General features: G+C 37.7%; 1 protein-coding gene across 1 annotated transcript in view; it reads right to left on the reverse strand.

Moving 5' to 3' along the window:
- The window catches only part of LRP8 (LDL receptor related protein 8), a 217,842-nt gene that overhangs the window by 146,763 nt on the left and 44,927 nt on the right, over positions 1–26,152 (reverse strand). The gene's annotated exons all lie outside the window — the stretch shown is intronic.

A 26,152-nucleotide genomic window follows, 5' to 3' on the forward strand; every position in this document is an offset into this window, starting at 1 on the left:
CCCTGCAGTTTTTAAGTGGAAAGCACAGTGCAGTGTTGACCGTCTCTGACTTCTACACCTTATTACTTAAATGGTCAGTAGTTTTTTTTAAAAGCAGAAATAAGCAGAAAATCATAAATGGAGCTTGCAGTCACAGCAAGCTACACAGATGGAATGCAAAATGAGCTGGCAAAGGCAGTCATGTATCTGTAATGGGAAAAAATGCACATTATCTCGGTTTCCTCACTTAAAGTATCCTCCAGCAGGGTTTAAATTTTGTAAGCTGATCCTTTCATTTCCAGCTTTGAAAATGACATAGTGCCAGATTTCAACTGAAGTTAAATATCATATTTACCCAAAAGGAAGACTAGCTGCAATGTAAAACAACTATATCCCAAAAGTAGATAGGAGGGGAGAAAAAAAGACACAACCAAGAATCTTGTTCGATGCTTTGTTATCCAGACTTATCAACTTAAAGATTTCCCCTCTCCAGGTAAAAGGATCCTCCAGATACTTTGCCAATTAATGTGTTTACGTGAAATACTTGCTTAAGGGTGTGGACAGATATATCTGCCAGAAACCATATTCCCCAAAAGGGAATCAGGATATAAAGTAAATTTATATTAGCTACATTAATAATGAATATGTGAAGGGAAACCACCCGCCTCCTTTTGAATAAGTCACAACATCCGAGTATGAGCGCCTGCAGATATAGTACCTGCTGAACATAAAGACTGCTCTGAAGAAGGAGCAGCTATGGGGGGTTGAAAAGGAACATGAGGGAGAAGCCAGAGATCTACCAAGAGAAACCTACAGCATAGAGAAGCACCTGCTGGATTCCCATATCAAGCCTTCACAAGCAAACTCCTGCCCTCTCCACATAGCCTGCTGGCTTCAATCCAACTCATTGCCCAGACAGAAAAGAGAGCTGGTTCCTCATGCTAGAAAGAGAAATTGGAGCCTATAACAAGTAAGAGCTACTTATATGGCCCCAGCTGAGGCTGAAAGGTTTACAGAAACTACAGGTGAGAGAACAGGAGAGAAAGCTTTGAATTGCCACTCCCATAACAGTTTAGCTCCTTGGTTAGACACTGTAGTTTGAAAGTTATATTGAGTTAACTTGGATTAGGGAGAGATACTTCTTAGTGAAAGACAAATCCTAACTCAAAAATACACAAAGTTCTAGTGAACAGGAGGTCACACCTAATTTTAAGAAGGTGGTGTCACAGGGGATGGGGCAGTGATGTAGAGAACAGGTATGGGCCATGTCTTGGCTAGGGCAAAGTACTCATTTCTTCCTTTCCCTAAGTTTCTTACTACGACTTTGAGCTTAGAAATTATTGTGAAGGCTCCAAGCAATGAGTTTGGGGTTCATGAAGCTGTGGAACCTCATCCATGTCTTATCTGATCCCAACCAGGTCCTGATGAAACTGTTCAAGAGCCTGGACCAAGAGTCCCTTTCTAACATATACTAAATGGATACTATTCTCTTCTGCTAATCATATTCAAGGCAAAGTTTATAAACCATAGACATCCTTTTTAAAAATCAGTAGTGAATACATGCAGTACTGATCAACAATCAGCATGCTAGTTTTTTTTTCTTTTTTTCAACTATTTTAAAACATTTTTTTCTCTCCTGCAGCTCCTTCAAAATCTTTGTCTCTTCTCAGAGGGGGACATGATATCTTCATACATAATTTGGAGACGAGCAAGTTGAGGAAGTTTGCTTTAAACACATCATATAGTTGAAACATGGAACTCTGAAATAGAACTCTGTCCAGGTTTTCTAGTCTTTTCCTTAATGTCTTTAGATTGTGCAGGTCACCAAATTAATACTGATTACATTCTTCTTCTTTTTTTTAAATCAGTTTTGAAGTAGAGTAATAGTTGAAAACCCTGTATTTTCCCCATGTCCCATACAGGCACATAAAACTGATGCATATTAAATCATAAATTAACAATAAAGGATGCTGGGCCTTATATTTACAAACCCTCAACTTGATTCTTGTCACATGTACCATTGTCCCCTATGTGTAAGCAAATACTGCACACAGATGGGCAAAAATAATAATAATAATAATGAGATAAAGTTGAAATGATATGTCTTTTGCATTTTGGTTTGCATCCTGTGTTCTCATTTCAGCCAAACCATAATGATCTCCACTTTTAGCTCCCACTTGCCTTCTATCATTAAGCCATAAACTGTCAGGCGAAACTAGATGACAAAATTAAATAGCTCCTCTGTAAATTGAGCAGCACTAGAGAAAAGAGGAAGGAAAGTAAGCACATAGTAAACAGAGGATTGCCAAATGATATATTAACTCCTCTGAACAGAGATGCTCAAATAGGACACACGTATCATAAGTGAGGCTCTGAAGCAACCGAAATGAGACAAAAGATAAGCTTTGACATTTTAATTAACCTGTAATAGCCATCATAATAAAAACTGTAATGCCAGAATGCCTAAAGACCTACCCATGCCTTTATCAGAAAGATGGAGGTTTGATTTCTGTCTAGGTGGGATCCAGATTCTTTGTCGGAGTAATCAGAATTTATAACAGTTTATGGAAGATCCTTGATTATCTGCTGTCCACCCCTATCCCATAGCACCCTATTTTTCAATGGCTTGGATAAACTAGTAGCATCCTATAAATCATTTTACAATATAAACTTGCTTCAACACTATTAGGAGGTTTAATGTTAGAATAATAGCAAGTTCATCAGACTTTTAAAAATCCATACTTCATCTCTGCCTTGCGTGCATTCCTTGGTTTGCAAAAGTACTGAGCAAGTTTCAAGCACTCAAAATGAGCAAAATTAATATAATTGGTAGTGACAGATCTAAATGCCTTTCAGAGAGCAACCGATTTGAACAAATTCTTTTTGTGTCTCTAGCAGAAAGGAAGAGAGAGACATCAACACAAAAAGCCCAAATGAAAAATGACCTACAATTTCTCTACAAATCTTATGTAAACATACCACGGGTACCAGCATTTGGTACCATCCAGCTCAGGTGCACACAAATAATATGAACTAATTCTCTTTCCTCTCATTTGGATAGCTGTAAGCTCACAGGAACCAAACAACCTATTGGTACAGCATGGACTTGATTTATAAAATCATACTGAGTAGGCCAACATCAAAATGATATTCATTACTTCTCACTTCTCATGATTTGTAGTCATAATATGCCAATTTAATTACAAAATATTGTTCCCCCGGTATCATTTTACTATCATAAAGCTTCTTCAGCCCACAAAAATCTCTGCTTTCATCCTTGCTCAAGTGCCAAGTTCAATACTTTAGTCCCACTTGAACTGGGATTCATTACAATTATCTTTTACTAGGTATTGCTTAAGCTTAATGCATTGGTTGTTCCAGTAGAAACTGCTCAAACAGTACCTGAATAATAAAATAATACTGCTGTATTTTTCCCACTAACATATTGCTGAATAAAATTTTAAAGATGTGATCATAGTCACTGTACCTGGGAATTGAGTGTTCTTACTCACATTTTTCTGTCCTACTATCACAGCACCATTGAGAGTGTCCTGACATACGGCATTCTTGCATGGTATGGGAGCAGCTCTGTAGCGGACAAAAAAGCTCTACAGAGAATCATTAAAACTGCCCAGAATATCATTGGACTCCAGCTACCAGCTCTGGACGACATCTTTGAATCTTGCTGTTTGAGAAAGTTGCATAACATTCTCAGAGACTCTTCCCATTCTGCTTACAACCTTTTTGGACTGTTGCCTTCTGGCAGAAGATACAGAACAATTAAAACTCGGACCACACGTTTTCTCAATAGTTTTTATCCCAGAGCTATAATTGCACTCAACAATGAACTAAAGGGCCACCATCAGTGAGCTGTTGGACAGTATTACTTGGTCTGTTGTGTGGATGTTTGGGTGGTTTAGGGGTGGGGAATTATGTTGAGTGGGAGTGTGTTTGGGGATTGTTATGTGTGTTGGACCTGGTCTTTGGGTGTTAAGTGAATTTCATTGTATGGGTATACTGTGTATACCCATACAATGAATAAAGTTATTATTCTTCTTCTTCAAAGTAGCCTAACACCTGAAATAAGAAATGATTGGAATGTATAACTCTGTTCCCTTCAGTAATATCATGTTGTTACTGTGATGTCTATAGCCCTCATCACAGACCCATCACAATATTTGCTTAAAAGAATAGTACAGACAGAGGCAAAATTGTGATACGGCAGTTTCTAGATGCAAACTGTGCTAGGATAATGTTTGGGATGGACAAAAGTAATTTCATGTTTAGAAGTGGCAGAGAGATTACTTCTTTCCACCCAATTAACTTTCCTCATTTTCCTTCTCAAGCTGCTCAATGTGGTTAGAAAGAAGCAGGAACATTAACAGAAAGGAACTTTCTAGAACACTGTTTTTCAAACTTGGCAACTTTAAAAGTGTGGTCTTCAACTTCCATGATGGCTGGGGAATTCTGGGAATTGAAGTCCACACAGCAAGTTGCCAAGTTGCCGAAGTAATGTTGCCAAGCTTTTCTCTCTGAGCTCATGTGATTACTTTTTGCAACTTTCTGACAAACAAAGTCAATGGGGAATCCAGATTCACACAACAATCATGTTACTAACTTAGCAACTGTGCTGCACAGCGATTCACTTTAACAACTGTGGCAAGAGAGGCTGTAAAAGGGAGCAAACTCACTTAACAACTGTCTCACTTAGCAATAGAAATTTTGGACTCAATTGTAGTCATAAATCAAGGACTACCTTAGGCAGAGGCATTTCATGAACATTCAGGATTAGAGATCTGAACTTCAAGGATGTTCGAGGCCAGCCAAAAAACATGTGAAGCTAACAATGGAGCAGACTCTACAGCCATTGTTTTGATTGTCAGCTGGGCACTGAATGGAAGCTCAACTTGGCTTATTTATCATGTTCATTCCCTTTGATCAATGCTGAGAACAATTTATGAAAAACTCAATTTTTGCCTGTGAATAACCTGTGTGGCTGCATTTTGGACCTTGATTTCTTCTAACCCAGCCTCTTTTTCTCTAGTGGGTTTGACAGCTTACTGGTCTCAATTCCTGCTTCCCTATTGGCATCGCAAATTTTTGTACGCCCACAAAAGTTCTGAAAAAGAGCTTTTTCAAAGGTTGCTTTATTTCAGCTAACTGAAATGGAGACCCAGTTTGCTTATCTTTGGCCCATGGCAGATTTATAACTTTATAATTGCTTTCTGGTAGCCAGCTGAGCTGGTATAGAAAATAGAAACGCTCAGGTTAAATCCTGAACTCGGATCCACCCCATTCTTGCTGCTGTGCCATGACTGGTGGATATATTCCCACACTGGCTGGTGAAGTGCTGAAAGGGGGGGAGGGGGGGACACTGTCATTTTGCCCATCCTGAGCCAATCAGGGCACCATCTGTGACTCAGAACAGACTCAAGAGAGGCAGGACAGGGTTTTAATGAGGCCAGCAAATCACTTTGTTCTGTGCTGATTCAAGGACAGATAGAGAGTACTTTAAACTTATAAAGGAAAAAAGACCCATAGAAAAAGATTCGGCTTAAAAAAGGCATGCAAGTGATCAACAACAACTCTCTACAAGAACGCCATAAGCAGCCCATTTTCAGTGAAGGTATGCTGGGCTGAAGTACCTTTTTACTGCCATTCTCGTATTGAAGAATTTCTACAATTTAACTAAAAAAGTTTAGCATAAAGCTTTAAGTCTATCTGTTTCTATTCCCTATCAGTTTTCCCTTCTGTGGTTCTCCGCTGTCCTAATGCATGCAAATCAATTCCATTTCTTATGACATAATCACTCTTAATAATAACCAAACTAGATTTTCTGCTTGAACTTGCATGGCCAATAATATCAAATAAAACTAGCATTAATCCGCTTTTTATCTTTATGACTGATCATCAAAAAAAAAAAAAAAGCTATTAGGAACTGCAAAGAGGCTTATTATTTACCAAGCTGATCAACACTTCAATTGCTGCCTTTCAGCTTATCTTGATTCAGGGCAATCATTTATCTGTTCCATTCCATTTATGTGAATTCAGTTGCTGACACCTGCAATGAAGCTTAGGAATGGGCAAATCAACTTGCCATCTCACAATCTCAAAAATATTGATGATCTCATCCAAGATGAAAGCAAGAAATAGAAAAGAAACAAAATTTAAAGCTGGCTTAAAGGGAAAAAGTGAAGTACACTGGTGTTTTGCTCATTCAAACTGCAAAGTAGTAGTGCTGCTAGTCTTTCTGAAAGGTTACTTAGGTAAATATTGCAAAATCATTTTTAGGAAAGTTCTTAAGTCTTAAGAACAAATTATGTTGAATGGGTTAGAGATACCAGCTTCTAATTGCATCTCTTACCAACTGAATATTACTTTGATTATTAGTACATCTATATTATTCTAAATGTGTACTAATACTTGCTGCTGAAATGTTACATATTTCAGCAGGCTAGGACAGTGATGGCGAACCTTTTAGACACTGAGTGCCCCAATTGTGCATGCGCACATGCCCAAACTGAAAGGTGCGTGCACATGCACAGACATGCGCAAACGTGTGCATGCGCAGACATGCACGCATGCACAGCAGAGACCCGAAGACCAGCTGGCCGGCGGGAGATGGGGCATCCCAACACCGGCAACGCAGCAAGATCTTTTTCTTTCGTGAGCCAGAAGCTCATGAAAGAAACGCCACGGAGATCTGACCTGTACGCGTGCCAGCAGAAAGGGCTCTGTGTGCCACCTTGCCATCATGGGGCTAGGATATGGTACATTTCCTGCTCCCATCTCACTGGGACAGATGTCCATATCAGCTATGCTGTTCACTTCTTCTGCATCACAATTTCAATATACACATATCTGACCAAATGTATTCCAAAAGTGTTAAGATAGACCAGTTTTAAATAAGTTATTATATCTTGACCACGTGAAATCATTGCAGTTTGAGATTCACACGTCTTCAGTACATCAAGTTGGAGAGTATGCTACAAGTCAACATATAAGTGACATTTTCAGGAAGCAAGGCAGCAGATGGAGGTGACAAGTGGTGGTCATTTGGCATATGCATTTTTTTTTTTGTAAAACATTCTGATACAATTTTAATGGTTTTGCTCCAGAATACAATAAATTCACCAGAGAACACTCCAATCAAGTTTTTCTTTTTTTCAGGATTCAGAATAAACTATGCTTAACATTTTAGAAAAATTTCAAACTTAATAAAACATTTATTGCTGAAATCTACCCATTTTTGTTAACTATATTCATACTTATTTCAATAACGAATTCCTAGAATATATTGCTTTATGTATAAATTATAATCTTCAAGATTAACTTCAAGATTATGAAATCTTTTCCTTGCCTATTTTCCAATTTAATATATTAACTTCAATGACACTTTGTAACTTTACACCTTTGGGGTGATTTTATTAATATTTTTTAATTAAAGTCATGATGGTTCATCAAACTACTGGCATTCTACCAGAATTCGTAATCAAAATAACTAGAACATAAACTTAAAAATCAGTGAATTCACAGAATTTGAACTGAATTTGATCCACCATTAAAAATTTATAAAAGACTTAGTATGCGAGAACCTCCTAAAACAGGCCAGCCTGTTAAAATTTTTACATCAACAAAGTTCCTAAAACCATATTTCAACCACTTATGAAGCACCTTGATCCATGTTTACTGTATTTCTATTATGTATTTCTATTATTCTGAAGCTAGCATGTCTTCTCGTTTGCAATTTTCATTAGATTTGCCTCTTCCTTGAAATGTGATAAGGAGAAAACTATGTCAACCCAATTTGTCAAGTACAGCGACTCAGATGAAGACTAGAATTTTCTGTACCCTGACAAAATGTAGCTGGTCATATTGTACCAGATGTTGAACATTCATTACAATCAACCACTTTTCTACTCCTCTCTAATCCATGCCATTCAGACATTTTCAGGAAATGATGATAATCCCTGGGCTGATTTTTAATTAAAGAGTCTGCATTAGGAATCCTCCAGGCCTTCAAATGCTTGTCTCTCAAAATGTAACCAAAATATGTTGATGAGCCCATTGTTCCACACTTTTACTCCTTTATTTAAATAGTTCGCATCAGAGCTATGCAATGATTCAGATTCATTTCAGAAGAAATGTTTGGGAGTTTGCACAAAGACAACACCTGCCTGGAATAGGAAAGATTCAAACATTATATTCAAAATTCCAAAGAGTTTTGGTTATCAGGTGATGGCACTTATTAACCGTTGAAATAGTCATGATAGCTATTCTCACCTTATGTACAAGGTGAGTAAGTCAATAGGTCTTTTGTTTTGCTTTCCAGAAACTGCAGACACCATACTTACACTAGCAATCTCAGAACATGGAAATAATATGCTCTAGAACAATGTTGTTTGATATATCTAGTACCTTATATGTATGAACCTTTTGGGGGAAATAAGCTTTGAGTAGTGCTCATGAGCTTTCAGAGATACCTGATTGACTAACGTAAGAAACAGGATTCTGACCAGCTTAAACACTGGTATGATCAAGTAGAATTCTTCTCCCCAGGCTACACCCAAAAGTTGGCATTAGTCTGTGCAAACTGGCCCCCCACAGCGTTATCTAGAATATATACAGTAAAGGTACTTCAAATCTTTGCTGCAAATGTAAAAGGCATGATGGCACATTTGATCACGTTTAGTGGACATATAAAAAAAATCCAATAATATTGGATACAAATATATACAGGTAGTCCTCGAGACTGTTTAATTGGCTGTTCAAAGTTACACATGCACCCCAAAAGTGTACTTACAACAGGGGATTCAAAATTCCAACCAGCAAGAAGCCGCTGCAGTCATGTGACTTGATTTAGTCACTCCTGAAGCAGTAGTCAATTTTTAGTCTTGTGGTGTCTCTTTGCGACCAAGAAATCACCAGTGGTTATGAAGGTAATTTCCAAGGCCCATAAAGTTGTGTGTTTTTCCCTTCTGGTCACATGACCAATTAAAATCCGACAACTTTGCACCGGTGCATGTTTTTTCCCCCCTCTTCATTGCTGCTGAGTGGAGAAGCAGAGCTGCCCTTGCTGCTTCTTTCGTTGCTGTTGCCTTGAGGACTGGAGTACTGTTGTTGCCTTTGTCATTATAGTACTGTGCTTGCTTGCAAGTACTTCACAAACTGCTGTGCTTGTTTGTAGATATTTACAAAGGTATTTTTTTTTTACTACCGTACTTGTGCTTGCAGAACTAATAGCTGGAAATTTCTGAATCTACAGAAAGCAGGTTCGGTACTGTAAAGTTTCTTTGCATTCTATTGTACGGTTTGTTTGCATGTGTTTGAGATGGTTTTCAGACTGTCCCTTTGCATTTTACTGTATTATGTATGTTTGCAAGTGCTTTGAGACTGCTGATGAAATACTAGCCAGCATCTATAGCAGGGATATCAAACTCAATTACACTGAGGGCCACATCAGGGTTGTGTTTGACCTTGGGGGGCCGGGGTGGACGTGGCCAGCTCGACGTCACTCATGTCAGGGGCGCCTGTTTTCAGCTGAGATGGCCTCCTTCAACCCTCTGTCAGTGAAAAAAGTGGGGAGTGCCGCACACAGCCCTCCCGAGTTCCATTTTCGTTGGCAAAAGCATGGCAGGCCGGTCCTTCGCTGTTTCCAAGGCGGTCCTGTGAGCCAGATCTAAGCATCCTGCGGGCCAGATCTGGTCCATGGCCCTTGAGTTTGACACCCCTGATCTATAGAGAGCAAAGATACTGTAAAGTTCTTTATCTTCTACAGTACTGTGTTTGTTTGTTTGCTTGCTTTTGCATTGAGGATTGTACTACTGTAGATTGAGAACAGTTAATGGGAAGACAGCAGTGGCTCCGTTCTGAGACTCCATGCTGGAGAGCCCTGTAAATTGTCGAACTCTTGGTTCACTTAATGATTGTGAAGGTCACTTAACAAACCAAAGCAAACAGCAAGTCCAATCTTCATTCACTTAATGACCTGGTTGATTCGCTTAACAAGCGTGGTAAAAAAGTGTTGTAAAAATGAATCCGATTCATTTCACAACAGCTTTGACTTACAACCCTAATGGGCAAACTCCATTAAGGTCATACCTCAAGAACTACCTGTATATCTATTCAGAAAATTAAAGTAAAACTGAAACCAGAGACTCTTCTTTTGGGACCAACGAACAGGCAACTAGAAAAAGTCATGAAACTTCATTTTTATATATGATAACCGCAACGAGACTATTATATGCTCAAAAATGGAAAGATATGACACTGTCTACAATGTAGGAGTGATTAGTGAAGATGATGGAACATGCGGGAGATATCTAAATTAACTTGTTGGATCAGAGAAAAGCACCATCTACATTTATGGCTGGCAGGAAACCCCTTATAGATCTTTTACAAGAAAAGGAAACAATGCATTTATGATTTGTGATTTTGATGATTAGAGGAAAAAAAGGACAAGAGAAAAAAATTGTTCTTTTAATAATCATAGAGTAAGATATAATTTTTAATTGTATTTATACAATTGGTGGCGCAGTGGTTAGAATGCAGTATTGCAGGCTAATTCTGCTGACTGCCAGAGTTTGAGTCTCACCAGCTCAGACTTCCTTCCGAGATTGGTAAAATGAGGACCCAGATTGTTGGAGGCAATATGACTCTGTAAACTGCTTAGAGAGGGCTGTAAAGCATTGTGAAGCGGTATATAAATCTAAGTGCTACTGCTATATTTACATTATTTATTATATTTAAATGAGCCTCTCAGCCCAAGGAGAAGGGAATGGTAAAGGCACATCCAAGCACGCAAATTTGGATCATGTAACCCCAGGGGCGCTGCAACAGACAGAAAGACAGAACTGCAGGGAGTGGTCATGAAGCCCTTCCATCAGCACTGTCGTAATTTCAAATGGTCGCTGAACGAATGTTCGTAAATTGAGCACTTACAAATTAGGATTGAGCTGCTAATGTACATTGTGTAGATATTAATACCTATACATGAGACGAGTTTTTGAAAACACCCTTATACTAGTCTTGAAACAGTAAAGTAGAAGTAATTTAGTCTAACAACTTTTATCTAGGGGAATGTGTCTTTTGGGGTAATCGTATAGCATACATAACAATATTTCTAGTCTGTGACAGAGCCCATTCTTTTATCTCATTTCTTTCCTCATTTCCCATTTTGCACCAATTTGTTTCACAAATAAAACAAAGGCTAAGAAGAATGTTGCCATTTTCATTCAATTAACGTAATATTTAATTTTTGTGCGTATTGTTAATCTTCTGAGCGCTCAGATTATGAAATGATTATCTTACTCTAATAGGTCTTTGAAAAAGAGCAGCTAATTGTTCTGAATAGCCATACCAAAGTGCTCTTTAATTTGATATAGTCTTCCACATACTAACCTTTATGCTTCTCTACACCCATCTAATGCTCCTAATACCTCCTTTTAGATTCTTTTAGACTCTTGTTTTTTATATGTACTTTGTGTTTTAATATATCCACAGGCTTTGCATAATATTTTTTTAGACTGATGCTTTTTAATTGACTGTACCCCACCTTCCTTATGCTGGTCTATGACCATAATAAAAATATGATTTGATATGTTATGAATAGCAAGCCTGCACGTACAATACCGCAGTCTCCCTGCCAATCTAAATGGTAGACAACATCTAAGTGTGAATACCATGTATGGGCTTTGGCAGATATATGGAGGAGATAAACCCAGCTCCTCCTTCTGGCAGGGAAAATATTGTTCTTTTAAAACGAGAGACAAAGCTCAGAGAAATGGAGCAAGGGTGCCTGACTTGAGGGAGAAAAAAATGAGATGTAATATTTCTCCAATATCTCTAATAAAAGGGTGAATTATTCCAAGTGAGGTCCAAGGGGGTAAAAAGCAGGGGACTTTGTTTCAAGATATCTCTCAGAATATAATAGAATCTCTTAAAGCTCAGGAAAACAGAGAAGGGAGCATGACTAATACGTAGGGAAACAGGGACATTACACAACAGATTCTTGAATGCTAGATAGAGAGGATACATGAGAGAGATTCAGAGTAATTCTGCCTTAATTACAGAAGGTATAAATTGAATTAGAAAATTGCTTTGGCAGACTTTCAAGATTCTGTTATCCCAGAATTTTTTCAGAAATCCAAGAATTGTTTCCGGAATTTGCATGCCTCAAGAGAGGCTTGAGAAAGAAGCAGGTAAAATTTCTCCTGTGTTCCAGAAAATCTTGAGTTGGGATGGCGAAATTCTATTTGCAAATAGATCAACACTATCTTGTGATCTACTCACAGTATTATTATTATTCATTGAATTTTCTCTTCTGTTTTTTTTTTCTAATTCTTTTTAAGCTGTGTTTACTTCTTTTAACATGAAGGTTTGCATTTTGCAGTATTTAAAGTTTAAGAAACAATAAAAAATTGATTTTGTTTATCTCTTATGAGATTGGTCTAATTCCAAAAATGGAGGAGAAAAGAGGAAGAACTGAAATTCCTAGTTATATGCCTTTATACTAGAAAACAAGATTATAATAATTATTTTCATCAGACTTTTCTCTTTTCATAACCAGTAAGGCAACACAGGCAGTGAGAACTCTATCTGTCTCATATATCTTGGGTTAGAGCAGGCATCCTCAAACTATGGCCCTTGGGCCGGATAAGGCCCACCAATGCAAAGTATCTGGCCCGCGGAGTGGTGTGATTAAGCCCGTCCCTTATCGTGGGCCTTATCTTCCAGCGAGCCAGCTGGAAGGCTAGCTGAGGGCCAGCTGACGGGGATCTTGCCAGTGCAGCCTTGAAAAGCAGCTCTGGGCTTGTAAAGTACTGCCTTAAATTAAAAGTATTTTTCACAGCCATGTGAACCAGGGCCAGTGTTTGAATAGGGGAGGGGGGTTGCAGCCTTGAAAAGCAGCTCTGGGCTTCTAAAGTACTGCTTTAAATTAAAAGTCTTTGAAAACAATTTAAACAGGAGTTTAGGCAGGAGAAAGGCAAAAGAATGGACTGTTAAATTGGCCCCGCCCACCCAGTCACATGACCACCTAGCCATGCCCGCCCGCCCAGTCCGGCCCCCCCAACAGTCTGTGAATTGGCCCCCGTTTAAAAAGTTTGAGGACCCCTGGGTTAGAGGGAGAATGCCAGGGTGGTTCACTCCCTGGAAAACAGAGGCATTAGAAATACCAAGCCACTACCAAACGCAAGGAGATAGAGCAAAGGTATGTAGACCTGAGGGGATTCTGAGAGAAAAGATCTGAGATTTCAAATCTTTCTCTTTATGGACTCTGGTATCCCACTTCAATAACAGTAATTATTATTGTTTTTGTTTCTGCTTCTGTACTCAAACACTCACTGAGTGTTGGTAAAAGCCTTGACTATTCCAAAATAAATATAGAATTTGACAGACGAAATGTTAAGCTAGTATAAATTTTGTTTTCTCTTTTTTTTGCTCCTTCCTATTCACTACACCTCATACTTTCAAAATATGTTTTGAAGGCAGAATGAGGGTGCATTTCAATGATAAAAATAGCTTTGTCAGCAGAAACACTCTACTAGACTTGATGCGTTAATGCTGCAATTTTTGTTCTAGGTCAGATCTCACTCCAGATTCATCACCCCAAAACAATCTTGATCTATATTACAAGTTCAAATCATGTACTATGCTTTATAGTTAAATATATCAAACGTGCAGAAACTAAAAGGAATTACTGAACTGTTGCTCAAAACTGGGATAAGACCCAAGGGAGAAGTCTCAGATGTCTTCTACATATGTGTTGTTACATCCAAACTATTGAGAACTATTCCCACAAAAAACAGAAGGTTCTCTTGGATTAACTCAAATCTAGTAGTCACCTCTGCTGAAAACTCTGACTACAATAGCCATTGCTATGCATAGTAAGTTCACTTCATAAATTATTCCATAACCATCATTCTTCTAAAGTATTGTCTTCATTATGAATAATGGATTCTTTAAAACTACATTAGCACTAAGATTCACCTGACATTATGAATAACAACTTTCACTGGACAAAGCAACATTTACTCCAGGTATTATCCAATTCAAACATCTTGTATAGTAGTACCCTTTCTTCTCGACAATGAGAAATCAACATCTACTCTTTCAAAACAGTATTTTAAAACTGCAATCTATGTTTGGTTTCTGATCTTTTTCCTTTTCTCCCATTACTTGATCATTCCCTTTTTAACCATGTGGATAAATATGTTCACTATACCTAATATGAAAATAAATAATTGAATAAAATAAGAAATTTAGGTATACGTTGGAGGTCCTATTTCCACTAAATATATTTTGCAAAAGGTATAGCCATACTTGTTTTCAAATGAATCAAGTGCAATAGTTCTTTGAAAAATATTTAGGGCTCCTTAATTAAGACATTTGAAGTATTACATATAACTCTTTTGTTCACTAGCAAAACAATTTCTTTGCTGAGTTGCAGAAGTCTTTTTTTTTTTTAATCAAAGCAAATCCCACAAAGCAGGGAGAACTCTAAGCTGAAGATCCTCATTTGGAAATCCTTTTGTTTTTCTTCTCTGTTTATCTTTGTGTGTGTTTCTATACAACACAGTCACTTATTTAAATAAAAAACAGTAGGCAAGACCAGAGGTGGGCTGCTGCCAGTTCAGACCAGTTCGGGCAAACTGGTAGTTCCAACCACCTGCCCCAGTGCTACCCCGTCCTATATATCTCACTCTCTGGCTCGCTCACCCCACCCACGCAGCAAAGCTGATTCCCACGCTTCACCCACTCTACTCACCACGGCTGCCCGAGAAGATGTGCTAGAAGCCGCGCGCATGAAATCGCTGTGTGTTTGAAACTGTGCACAAGCGAGGAAGGCACGTGAGCGAAGCGTGTGTGCGCACTCACATTTTTGGTTCTGCACTAGGCTTCATAATGGCTTTATGATTTTGTCACAACAAATCTCTTTATCCAACTCTTCATATCCTACGACATTCTTTCTGTGTTCTGCTCAAGTATCAGCAGAGAAAGTTCAGCAGATCTCAATATTCATTGATGCTTTGCCTGAACAAATCCATACCAGGATTGCCTTGGCAAAGATGAAACCAGAACCCCAAGAGAATTTTGAAGCGGAGGGGGAGGGGGGTTGGGAGATTTCAGAAATTCATTTATCATTTTAGAGAATTCTCAAGAGTTTGAGAATTCCTAACCAATTGAAAACATGCTCACACAGCAATTAATTTCAATTAAGTGTTCAATTGATGGCTGTTTGTGAAAGGAGCTAAGCAGGGGTGAAATGCTCCTGGTTCGGACCGGATCACCTGATCCAGTAGCGATAGAGGCGGGTGGTTCGGAGAACCAGTAGCAAAAATCCCTGCCTCCCACCCATGCCCAGCTGAGCCGCACAATCATCAGAGGCTTTTTTTTTACTTTTTTTTTTTGAAAATTTATTAATTTTTAAACAAAACTTAAAACATAAAACAATTGTCACCCATTACAATTACAGAAAGTGTATTGATCGGTTACGAATCTTTTGTGCTTAATCCTCTATCCCGCATTTTCTTATTTAACAGTTTATTACATTATTATTCTCATTTACCAATTATTTAACAATAAATTGTCCTCTACAAGGGGGAGAAAAAAAAACCCTTTATATGTTTTATTATCTTATCCATTTCATATTTCATTTCCATTCTTTCTTATCTAACCATTGATAAAATAAATCCCATATCAAATAATATTGTTTATCTTCTTGTTCCCTAATTTCAAATGTCAATTTACTCATTTCAGCACACTCCAAAATTTTCTTCATAATGTCCTCATCCGTGGGTATCTTCTCACCTTTCCAGTTTCTAGCAAATACAATTCTAGCTGCAGTTAAAACATTCACAATTAAATATCTCATTTCTCTATTGTATATTTCTGGTAAAATCCCCAATAAAAATATCTCTGGTTTAAAGTCAATATGTTTCTTTGTCATTTTTTCCAACCATTTGTGGATTTTAGTCCAATATCTTTTAGCTTCTGCACATGTCCACCACATATGGTAATATGAGCCTGGGGTCTGATGACACTTTATCAGAAAAATAAGTAATGAATATTCTTAAAAGGAAACTCTACTTTAAAGCTTCCAATTACAATGCCATTTCAAAAAACAGTATTTTTTAAACAAATTATCCTGAATGCAAACTTACAATTTTGAAGGTAACCACTTTTGTAGTGGTTTTACTTCTCCAACAGTTCTAATCTCTGGTGGCCAGGGAAGGAATGGTGGCTTTTGTAACCCTATGTGTGGGGTGCTCTCTCCCCTCCCTTTAATCCCCATATGAAAGGGCTAGGAGATGTCATCTGCTGATAATACCTAACTGTACACTGCTAAATGCAGGCTATGAGAGAAATGCTATCTTTCCCAGTTGTTGGAAACTGAAGAACTAATTATAGTGATTTGTGCCCTTATCACCAATCAGTTGGACTACTATAATGCTCTCTAGCTGGGGCTGCCTTGAAAACTATTTGGAAATTAAAAATTGGTTCAAAATGCTGAGCCTCATCCTTTCTCAAGTACATGTAGCACAGGTTTTCAAACTCTGAGCTGGTTGAAGGGCCACCTACTCCAAGCAATATCACCCTTCCCAATTAGATAAAAGAAAAAGAAATTGATTCCACATTTTTGAGATATTAAGAGGTCTAATGTGAGAAAGCATTATGTTTCAAGGCAGGGTTGACATAAAGAACAATCTCCTGGTAGAGATCAGGCTAGTGCACTCCTGGTTGATGTTCTGGAACTTATGAGTATTTCAGAAAGGTATTTCAGAAAGTCTTTCCCCAATTTTATCATGTCATCTTGAAATTCTATTTCTATCTTTGCATGATGTTTGATTGCTGCCATTTTATTATTTTTTATATTCTGCATATATTCTGCCACAGGTCTTTTGATTGCAGCGAGATATAAATGTTTAAAATAAATAATGATATAATGCTCTAACCACTAAGACTTAAACAAATGTATGATGAGCCTTGAGACAATCTAATTCAGCATTATGGGGATTTCCCATTGTCTGCCAGAACAAGGAGTTCAAAATTGTTCTAATTTCTGTCAGACTTTACAGTCTAGAAGAATTCAATTATGCAGTGAGAGATTGCTTCAATTAGATAGTTAATTGACTCTATGGCTCCAATAAGTAATGTTGCCTATTTTTAAGCCAAAATTGAAATCTTTTCAGAACTCCACAAGCAAACTTGTCTCCTAAAACTTTCTTGGCTAATTTATAGGTTAGGGTTAGGGGGTTAGGAATGTAACATGTTTAAAAGCATACAGATTCTGCTATGGATGCTTTTAATCAGGAAAGTGCAGGAACAACAAAAACCCTAAAGGCAACAGTAATTAATCCTATAGCTGGGTCACCTTGAAGAGAAAAAAAATGCAATTTAGAAAGAAAAAAAAGTTGAAAATGCCAGTGAAATTTTTAGTTAAAATAAAATTATACATTGCAGTGCAGAGGAGACTCAGGTTTCCATTAAAGGTTTTGCTATAAATATTTTAAAAACCTTTTATAACAGCACAGGTCAAATGTCAGAACGTATTCTTGCTTAATATACTGCAGAAAGTGTCTTTATTGCTATGGGAAACCTTAAATAATTCTGCTCTGGTCTCTCAAATACAGAAAGCCGATATGCACTGGATAATGGGTTGGGGTTGGGACTGGGGTGAAGATCAAGGGAGAAGAAAGGGGAAACTATGCTATACGTATAATGTGTTAAACTAGAAAGACAGTAATGCAGAGAACATTGTGAAAGAATGAGTTAAACTGACATATTGTGATAAGGTATTCTAGAATTTATTTTAACAATGATTTGTTTAATAACCCACAAAGCCTTACTTTTCATGTCTATAGAGATTCTCAGTAAACTAAGTCATGGTCGTCCCAAAGGTGTTTTTTCAAGAGGCAACCGGACTTTCTGTTTTTTTTTTCTTTGAAGACATTTCACTTCTCATCCAAAAAGCTTGGATGACAAGCGAAATGTCTTCAAAGAAAAAACAGAAAGTCCAGTTGCCTCTTGAAAAAGCCCCTTTGGGCCTGACCTCTCATGTTTAGATATCAACCATTATCTAAAAACATCAATGACTAAGTCAACAATTATATTGTGATTTCTCAGAATGTATAAACTTAGCCATTTTGGTTGAGCTACTGCTACATTATAAAAATAGAATAATAACAGTGTTACCTTGACCACCTGTGGTCTCTCAACTCTCACCTGTGAGGCACTGATCGTGGTTGTGGGGCTTGCGTGCTCTGAGGAAGATGAGACCAATGCCAGAGGTTGGACAGGTCTCATCAGAGCAGCCAGACGAATATGTAATTTACAGAAATCCATAATGGATTTAGTAGTCATTCTGGTCAACAAGGGCTGCATTGGAGTTCCTGGGTCTATGGTGACAGGTGGTCTCCAGAGCTCTTGGCTGAGCAACCAGAGCCAACAGCTATTGGAAGAAAAGTTGTTTTACTCATCACAAATGCAGATAGTCCTTGACTTACTATCACAATTGAGCCCAAAATTTCTAAGTGAAATATTTGCTAAGCAAGTTTTGCCTCATTTTACGACCTTTCTTGCCACAGTTGTTAACTGAATTCATCTTGATAGTAAGCTTTGAAGAAAGTCACAGGTATCAAAGTTATAAGTATAAATGAAAGCTAGAGTATGCCTGACTGGTCCAGAAACTACAAAAAGCAGGACAATTTACTAGTCAGACTCTCTCTGTGTCACTAAGAATTCTCAAACTATAATGTAACGGCTTACACTTTCATCAGAAAAACTCAATATTGAACTGCATTGGCTGGTAACTAAATTTTCCTGAGAAAGCTCGCAAGGTCTATACATCAATATACATGCAGCAATTTTTTTTACTGACTTTACTGATCGAAAAAGATTTATATATCATGTCTCGTGGAGACCAAGGAATAGTACTGATTTCACTGCCTGGTATAATCACTGTTTCTGGTAAAGTAAAAATATTCAGTCACACATCATAAATGCCCCTCATAGCTCCACCATCATCTTGGCCTAAATTCTCACCACAAAGCTGGCTAAAAAATGCTATATTGCTGTAACTCCAACAAGGCCTTGGTACTATAGCTTACTTAATGCTTAAAACACAGAAAGCCTGCAAGAAATATTTGTCTCAAATACCTAAGAAAGATTAAGATCCAGCAAGAATAATCGGTAGAAATTCACTGGGTGACTTCGGCTCAGTCACTATATTTTAGTCCAATCTACTTCACAGGGCTGTTTTGTAGAAAAACAGGAGAAAGATGCCCTATGGGAACTCTTGAATAAAAAGCAGGATAGAAACATGTCAAGGAACAACATGTTCAAGGATACTCATTGTTTCCATGCACCTTTTATATCTCTTTGGTGACATAAACATACAAAACAACTGGTAAATTATGAACTAATTATTTCAATGCATGAAAGGTGTTACTAAGTATGATATAAAATGAAGTGTAATGGGCAGAAGAAATGACCTTGAGGGACAGAAATAAGAGCAGGGGTGAAATCCAGCAGGTTCTGACAGGTTCTGGAGAACCAGTAGCGGAAATTTTGAGTACTGGAGTACTTCTCTGGAGTACTTCCAGAGAACTGGAAAATAATACTTCTGGCTGGCCCCAGAGTGGGGTGGGAATGGAGATTTTGCAGTATCCTTCCCCTGGAGTGGAAAGGGAATGGGGATTTTGCAGTATCTTTCCCCTGGAGTGGGGTGGGAATGGAGATTTTGCAGTATCCTTCCCCTGCCACGCCCAGCAAGCCATGCCCTCCAAGCCACGCCCACAGAACCGGTAGTAAAAAATCTGGATTTTATCACTGAATAAAAGCCACTACCAAGACAACAGTCAGATAAAAAAAAATGTGAGTCTGGAGCAGAACTGTAACCTGAGAAAACATCTCAGAAAAGATCCTTGAAAAAGATATTTTCCAAAAGATAAAAGGAGAGAAGGGGAAGACCTGTAAGATTCTGTTATCATATTCACAGTAATTGTTGCCTATATGACTTTAGTTTCTTAATCTCTAGTCTACTTGGAAGGACAGACATGAAGTCAAATTTTAAGTCAACTCCTGTTAGCTTCATGTAGTTTTCTTGGGAGCTGTGGTGACAAGAAGATTCCTGCATATTCCTTGAACAGCAAAGGTGATTAACAAGCAAGTACTGGAGCACATAACACCAGACCTATCACTGGAAGGCAAAATCACAAAACTGTGTTTTGCTTATTTTGGCCATGCCATGTGGGGGAATTCACTGGAAAAAGCTATTATGTTTGGAAGAGTTAGCGGGAAAAGGAAACCAGGCCATCAAAGAACACAGTGGTTGGACATCATCAAAGCTGACACATAGAAAAAGTCAAAGAAGTATTGCAAGATCAGAAGACATGAAGAGACCTGGCCCATAGAATCGCCAAGAGTTGGACACAACTGAATGGACATCATCATCATGGTTTTTTGCAGCAATAAGAAATGATTTGGCATTTTTTTCTTCTAGATTTGTAGAGGAAGGAATATCAGAACCCGAGTTAAAAGACAGAGATCAGCCTAGGAACGCTACATAGACTTAGTCCACTTGTGGCCATGTAGAGATTCTAGGTTGATCCCTCTTTTAACTCCTTTCCCAGGTTTTGCCACTTCTTTCTCTACATCACCTAGTCTATCTGGCATTTCCTGGTGATTTCCCCTCCAAGTACTAATCAAGTTTGACTTTGCATTGTGTTTAAATAAAGATAATTCAATCTTTATTTAAATTGATGTCTCTACTTCACAATCACCACCGCTGTAATAGATAGAAGGTCTACCAGAAGATATTTGTAGATCTCAAAAATTAAAAATAATCTGCAAGCTATTTTACATTTATGTTCATTTCATACTTCATGTGATAATTAAAAAGCTGGAATTATCATAGTATTTCTCCCCAACTGCTCCATGCAACAAACCAAATTAGAGCATCCAACACAGATGCCTCTTCAGTCACTGCTTAAACACAACCACTGAACGGAAGGCCATTACTTTCTTTGGTAATTGGTTCCACCATGCCTTCATTTCTGAGATGCCCCTAATTATACAAATTTCCATTTATAGATTATGTTTAGCACATTCATGGTAACTTAAAATAGTAAGAAGTCACTCAGCATTACAAGGGAAAAACAACTTTGCCCTTGGTAGGCTATTTTAACCACTTACCCCCTGTCATTTTTGTTTAAAGGGAAACTTATTATTCTAAACTTTCTATAGGCAAGCACTGTCTGGATGCAAGAAACTGTAACTCTCCTCTCCCTCAAATATGAGTCTGTAGGGCAGATGATGAAGAAATATTCCTGCACTTCTAAAGGGGGTATGTTGAAGATAACTATTCCAAAAAGATTCAGTTTTGTTAAAAGACTGCCAGGATGAATGTCTTGGAACCATCTTCCTTTATATTTAAAAACAGATAATGTAGGCGATGAGGAGCCTGAGCCTGAGGGAGGAGTCAAACGCATAATCAGTCTCGAGTTCCTTCATGACCACAAGAGATCTAAGTCCTGCTCACCTTGAATTCTGTTGCTCCTTATCTACTGCCTACTTGCCTTGACCGTTAATAGTTCAGATTCTTGTAGAGAGCATTAGTATACAATAAACCTATATTCTTTTGAACTGCGTGGACGCCTGATTTCCTGTGCTTGACAGATCCATTTTGTGCTTTTTCAGAAAAGCAGAGCTCTGATTATTAAAGGCAGATCAGTTTGAATAAGCAAAAAAAGTTTAGAATTGAATGAAAAGATTCACATGATCTTCAGGTTTCTCTGGAATTCCTTTGTGATTAGCAGAACAATATTAGAGAAGATGAAGGCAGTCATCTTCTTTGTCATGATGGACTTTCTACAACTGCAGAGTGCAGTTCTTCAAAGTCTAGGCTTTAGTAAGGTCTTATGGGCTTGCACTGTGATTTATTAAAAATATATATTGCATCAGGCTGTTATGACCAGAAGGAAAAACATATCTGGCGTTCTTCAACAGGTACACTGAAGCTGACAATTCTAGCAACTACACTAAATCCACTTACCTACAGTTGATTTATACCTCATTTTTGTTTTGAAGGAAGAACAGATGTAACAGAACATCTTGGAAGAACAGAAGTAGAAGTGCCAAGGCAGAAGGAAACTATCCAGAGAAATGTAATGAGAGAAAATAAAAGCTTTATGAGACATATTGGTTTCCTGGGTTTCTAAATATGTAGAAAGCAGAAATAATTATCCAGTATCAGTATCAGTATCATTTATCCTCTCCTGAGAACAGCAATCACAGTTTCTATTATCTGGTCTATGGAAACAAATTAAGTGACTATTTCTGCTATTTCTGTTTCAATGGAAATGCAATTACTTAGGTGATGGGACCTGTTTTTCTTCCAGACCTCCAAGCACCGGGCTCAAAACAGCAAAAACAGGGGAAGTCATCATTCCCTGATATCTGCAATGGTTTTGGGAAAGGGCACCAGAAGACTGCCTGCTTGACCCAGTCCATTCTGCAGATACCAAGATAGCACTACTGTCCTTGAGCATGAAAAAAGAAGTTGCAAAGAAATGTGTGCAAATTCTTCCTTGGGCTTAACATGGTTTTCATCGGATACAATGAAAACAGGTATGAAATAAATCCCAAGAGAGATCTACAGTTTCTAAAGCAATTAGGTTTCTTCATTTTCTAGGCCAGTTGACCTACTGAGACTTCAAAGTACAAATATGATTACGGTCAGGTGATAGATTTGAAATGCTTTCTCTCCTCCAAGAGGAAATCTCAGCAAAGCTTATACCCAAAGTAGTAACTGGAATGTGTGGAATGTTTCAAGGATTCCAAAATTTGTTTGCAGGGAACTCGGCTGTTGCAGATCAAGGCTAGAAACTTTTAAGATCTCACAAGCTCAAAGTATCTATGTTTAAAACTTAGGGATTGTGATGGAATTTGGGAAAAATTCCACCCGAATGACATCTAAAAAATAGATGTTTGACAAACCCAAAACATGACTTTCTTACAATGATAATGTGTGTGTTTTGTATGCTTTCAAAAAAAAAATTGAGAGATTTCACAGAAAGAAAATATGCCAATAAGAGAATATTTGTAGCTCAGGATTGAAATAAGGAGTCCTTGGTGCTCCCTGAGCTTGATTGTTTTCTTGCAAACGTTTTCCTTACCCAAACCAGATAACATCATCAGTGCTAGTCTGATTAGCACCGATGATGTTACCTAGTTTGGATAATGAAACATCTCCAAGAAGGCAACCAAGCTCAGAGAGCACCAAGGACCCCTCAAAGAAAATATAACTCGGCATCCTATAAAATGAATCTAAACGCAGTGGTAACAATTTTCAATGACAAGAATCCCAGCTGTAACATCTGCTTTGTTTAAAAAATGAAAAATAAACAACTCTGATATGAATAAGTTAATCAGACGAGTTTCTTCATATTTCTAAAATTGCCCTGCTTTTCTTTATGTGAGAGATGCAAAAAAGTTTCCAATGCTATAATTCTCTATAAATACTTACATTTAGATAGTTCCTGTTACAGATGCGACAATTTGCAAAAGATTTCTAATTTCCCTTACATCAATTCCTCCATCCATGAGCTGTGTTTCTTCAGAGCCAAAATCAAATGGCTTCGCTTTAAATAATTCAGCATCTACAGTACATAGCAAACATCTCTTTTCCATATTATTAGCTCTATTGGTACAATTCTATCTCTAAAATATTGAGAGTTTAAAAAAAACCTTACTATCCTTCTTGAGTGGGAGAGCAAATAGACAAAAACTGGGAACTTATTTTGCTGATGTGGTTCTTACAGAAATTGGAATTTCGCTCTTCCAGGATACTCAATCTGAATATTTATTAACTTGGCCATGAGAAATTATCACATCAAGCAAATGCCCAAATCCAATATTTGACCCATTCACTAATCCATAAAAAGTTAAGTTTTAAATTGAAGAAATCCCAGGCCTCTTTAGAAGTAAAATAATTTCCCTGGATCAGTATTGGAACAGCTAAACAGGATTAATCAACTCTTCTAAAACAGAGGTCTCAGAATTCCTAGAGACTATGGAATTCCCCCCTAAAGCTCCAGTTCTATCTAGTTTTTACATACAGATAGTCCTCAGTCAACGACAATGATTGGGATTAGGATTTAACCTAACCTCAATTATCAAACCCTAATCCTAACCACTGCTGCCAGCTTCCCAGCTTCCCATTGCCACTGCACTCAGCATACCACATGCCACTACTGTATTGGCCAGGACCTTCTTTCATGCCAATGTAGTCAGAGTTTCTCTTGCATCCCTCCCAGGAATATATGAGCCTCTATTCATGTACCAACCAGAGCCCCTCCCTGGACCTTCTTTTCATGCCCCTCCCTGGACCTTCTTTTGTGAAAGATGCCTGGTGCATGAAAGCTCCCTGCTGCACCAGTGCAAAAGGAGGACACGGCTAAAAAGATCCTTTCATACCAGCACAGCCAGGGCGTTCTCTCATATGCTGAGCTTCTTTCATGGGTGGGGCACAAGAGAAATCCTGGCTACACTGATGTGAAAGAAGGAGACATAAAAAGCCCCAAGTAGTAGAGCATGGAATAGCAGGCATGGTGGCACCAAGCAGCGAGGACAGTTGGCAGCAGTAGGTAGGCAGACAGCCAAAAAGTGGGTCGTAAATACAGCAGGTCCCGAATGGACTTAAAATTTTGTCCATGTGAAATTTTAAATCAATTTTTTTTCATTTAATAGTTATAAGTGGACTGAGAGACCAGAAGAATTTAAAACATCTATGCTTTTACTTTAAAATTTGAAAAATAGTATATAATTAAATAATATACCCAGAAACAACTGAGATGGAATTAAATCCATATTGGGAATTGAGATTCTCAGACTGTTGCAAATAGACATCAGAGGGACTGATAAGGAAGGAAGATAAGCAGGAGAGACTAGAGTGGGCAGACAGGTTGGAGAAATGGGAAATGAGATTACAAAAGGAACCGACAGATAAGATAGCGAAAGAAGCAAGAGGATTGGCGAGGCACCATATGAATTTATTGGACCAAGCTGAGTTAGTGCAAAAAATCCGGAGAGCAAAGCAAAATTATTTTGAATATGCCAATAAAGCGGGAAAATGGTTGTCAAGCAGATTGAAAAAGGAACTAGAAAGCAGAAAGATTAAATGGTTAAGGGATAAATCAGGTCATTTAGTGGCCAGTACTGGGGGGAAAAAAGAAGTGGCGTATGAATTTTTTCAGGAGTTATATCAAAGAGAAGACACCAGTCGAAAGCAATATTTAAACCTTTAGAAGACGTTAAAGGGAGAATTTAAAAATCAACTTTTATCTGAAACAATATAATAGAACTTAAAAGTGTGAAATACAGTAAAACTGATATGTTTACTTAAATGGAAATACAAAAGATAAATCAAGAAAAAAAATCTTGGGAAAGGAGCAGTTGCGTCAATGCCTCTTGCACAATGCCTCTTTACTGAATTTACAAAGTGGCTTGGTAAAAGATCTGAAGAATTTTGTGGCATGCCAAAAGCTGATGAAAGACCAAATCCTGCGAAACGCTTTGAATGAATTAAAAGTCAAGAGAATGAACCATAAAAAGGAGGGGTATAAAGTTGAACTATATGATCAGGGATAAATCAGTTATGTTACATGAATACGAGGATGTTTTTTGCTGCCAATTTTAAAAGAGGGTGAAGAGTTATTATGTTAGCTTATGCTTGTTCTGATGAAGGTTGGGAGTCACTTCTTTATTATTCCTTTTGTTTCTTTTTCTTTTTTACACTCTCTTTGTTCTGTTATTTTTTCTTTCTTTCTGTTGCTCCTTTTAAACTTTTCTTTTTTTATCTTTTAGTTTAATTTGTATTTGTTTTTTCTATGTCAATTAAAAAATATTTAAGTTTTTAAACTGACATAGTAAAAACAAGTAAAAATACAAATTATATAAGATAATTATAAAAAATCACATCACCTAGTATAAGACAATAAATATGTCTGTGTGTGCACATGTGTGTACACGCACACCAATTTATACATAGACATAGACACAGCTAGACAGGCCCACACATACATAACCACGGGTTTTGGATGTAACATAGGACAGAGAAAACTATGACAGGCTTTTCAAATTCTATTTCTCTACTCTACAACAAAAAGGACCA

The sequence above is a fragment of the Pantherophis guttatus genome, chromosome 3 (genome assembly GCF_059756535.1).
Source record: "Pantherophis guttatus breed Tessera chromosome 3, ASM5975653v1, whole genome shotgun sequence".
Classification (NCBI taxonomy): Eukaryota; Metazoa; Chordata; class Lepidosauria; order Squamata; family Colubridae; genus Pantherophis; species Pantherophis guttatus.